The sequence below is a fragment of the Centroberyx affinis genome, unplaced genomic scaffold (genome assembly GCF_046629955.1).
Source record: "Centroberyx affinis isolate AG114_WGS23_722 - 3 ecotype Tasmania unplaced genomic scaffold, CSIRO-AGI_Caff_v1 ptg003362l_1, whole genome shotgun sequence".
In the NCBI taxonomy this organism is placed as follows: Eukaryota; Metazoa; Chordata; class Actinopteri; order Beryciformes; family Berycidae; genus Centroberyx; species Centroberyx affinis.
In genome coordinates, this window is record NW_027281355.1 from 120132 (window position 1) to 122729 (window position 2598).

Genomic DNA, 2598 nt, shown 5'->3' on the forward strand with positions numbered 1-2598 from the left:
TGATGTGTTCTTGTTTTTGTATGCTGCTTCCTCAGTGGAGCTGCTGCTGTTCTCTGTGTGGTCTTCACTGTTGTCATCTTTTTAGTTTATCTGTATCAGCTGTCCTGTGCCTGAAAATAATCAGATAACACACTGCAGAGTCAGTTCTATCACAGAACCCTCATAGTCACCATCATGCATTGTACAATGTATAATAATGAAAATATAAGCATGCACATCAATGTAAACTTGTGCGCACTTAGATGAAGAGACCACATATTACAACATGTGCTGTGATTGGTCTAAGCATTTATGGTTCTGTGTTGGTGATTGTACAGTATACCGTTGAAATACTATATGGCAGCTGTGTTCTTTTTTTAGGATGGAAGTAATAACAGGAGATGTCATAGTGTTTACATTCTGTGAGAGTTGAGTTCTGGGATATTTTTCACCATGAATACAGTTACATGTAGTAATCTTTCTAATTTGGGAATGAACTGTTTTCCAGATCTATATATTTGCAGCACTCCACACACTGTCTCTCAGCTACTGGATACAGGTAGGAGGAAATATGAAGCAGGCCAATGACTGTCGTTCTGGTCGTGCATCACATTGTGTAGTTTAATTTTTGGAGAGCTGTATGTAAGCTATGGCGAGATCCTTTGTGGGCAACAACACACATGCTTTGTACTGAGAGCGATGCTCCAGTGTGTATAGATATGGAAGTATAATTTTCCCATTACCAGTGACATGTAGAATCTTTACCTCAATGTGTTCTTGTTTTGGTGTGCTGCTTCCTCACTGGCCTTTATCTGTATCCGCTGTCCTGCGCCTGAAAATAATCAGAGAACATCAGTAGTTCCATCAGTTCTAGTTGTTTTATATTGAAATTAGATGATGTTTCTTGTTTATGTGGTGATAACATAATTCATGGGAAATGGTGGAAATAGTGAAAACATGATTGTACAACATAGCAAAGAGAAAAACAGCAACAGTTAGCATTAGACATTGTCTTCCCACCTGTACCACCTGAAATACCAATGTATTTCTTTCCAGGAGGAAATGTACATTAGTAATGGTGACAAAAACGTCTACATTAGGCTTTAGCAGTGCTATTTTTCATAACCTTTATCTCAATGTTTGCTTGTTTGGGTATGCTGTTTCCTCATTGGAGCTGTTGCCATTGTGGTGTTCACTGTGGTCTTTGCTGTCCATTAACGCCTGTGCTGTGTCTGAAAAAAACAAACAAACAGAACATCAGAATCTTCATTACTGTTAATCCTTTTACATTTTCACTAGTGAAATGTTTTTCTGGGCATGTGTTGGTAACATATTTTAACACATGAAACACACTGCATACTCATTTCTTTACCCACACACTCACCGACATGCACAGTGCAAACCTGTGTGCAGTGCAACGACAGCCCAAGTGACACAATTTATTGTGACACTAGGCTGTACCAGTGAAATTCATAGCCTTTACCTCAATGTGTTCATGTTTTGGTGCACTGCTTCCTCTGTTTCCTCACTGGAGCTGCTGCTGTCCTGTGTGGTCTTCATTGTCTTCACGTCATGTTCCTTTATCTGTATCCGCTGTCCTGTGTCTGAAAATAATCAGAGAACATCAGTATCTCCATTAGGACTAGTCCTTTCATATCGACATTAGTAAAATGTTTTCCTATCTATCAGGTGATCTCATATTTTATGGGAAATTGTACAAATAGTGAAAAGATTAAAAGGAAAAATGCAACATTTAGCATTAGATGTTGTTTTCCAATCTGCACATATCCATGGCTGTACAGAAGGAAATATTAGTAATGAAAACAAAAAGTTTTACACTAGGCTTTAGCTGTCCTATTTTTCCTAACCTCCATCTCAATGTTTGATTGTTTTGGTGTGCTGCTTCCCTCTGATTCCTCACTGGAGCTGCTGTCATTGTCAATGTGGCATTCACTGTGATGTTTGCTTTGGTTTAACAGGTGTGGCATGTCTGAAAAAAATTACAGAACATCAGCAGCTTCATTAGTCCTAATTTTTCTTTTACATCTTCATTAGTGAAATGTGTCTCTGGTCATGTGGTGATAACATATTGTAACACATGAAAATACACTGCAGACTCGCTTATTTACCCACACAGTCAACATCATGCACAGTACAGTTCATAATAAAGAAGATATAAGCATGCACATCAACATAAACCTGTGTGCACTTCAACAGATACAGAAACCCCATATGACAAAATATACTGCGACACTAGGCTTTACCAGTGAAATTCATAACCTCACTGTGTTCATGTTTTGGTGCACTGCTTCCTCTGCTTCTTCACTGGAGCTGCTGCTGTCCTCTGTGTGGTCTTCACTGTTGTCATCGTCTTCCTTTATCTGTATGTGAAAATAATCAGAGAACATAGAACAGAGAACATAAGTAGTTCCGTTAGTGCTTATCCTTTTATATTAACATTAGTTGGAGCATGTGACTTCTGTTGCTCGGTCATGCCGATTTGCTCTATACAATATCAGGAAAATCAGACCCTACCTGTCTGAGCATACAGCACAACTCCTGGTACAGGCTCTTGTAATATTACGCCTTGACTACTGCAACTCCTTACTGGCAGGGCTC

At 39.0% G+C, this 2598-nt stretch overlaps 1 long non-coding RNA gene across 1 annotated transcript; it reads right to left on the reverse strand.

Moving 5' to 3' along the window:
* Positions 1-2362, reverse strand: LOC139660684 (uncharacterized). The gene is made up of 6 exons (XR_011696566.1): positions 2260-2362; positions 1848-1969; positions 1463-1583; positions 1106-1211; positions 745-811; positions 1-110 (listed from the first exon to the last, which is right to left on the reverse strand). It is a non-coding gene; the product is annotated as an uncharacterized lncRNA (long non-coding RNA).
* Positions 2363-2598: the final 236 nt, after the last annotated feature.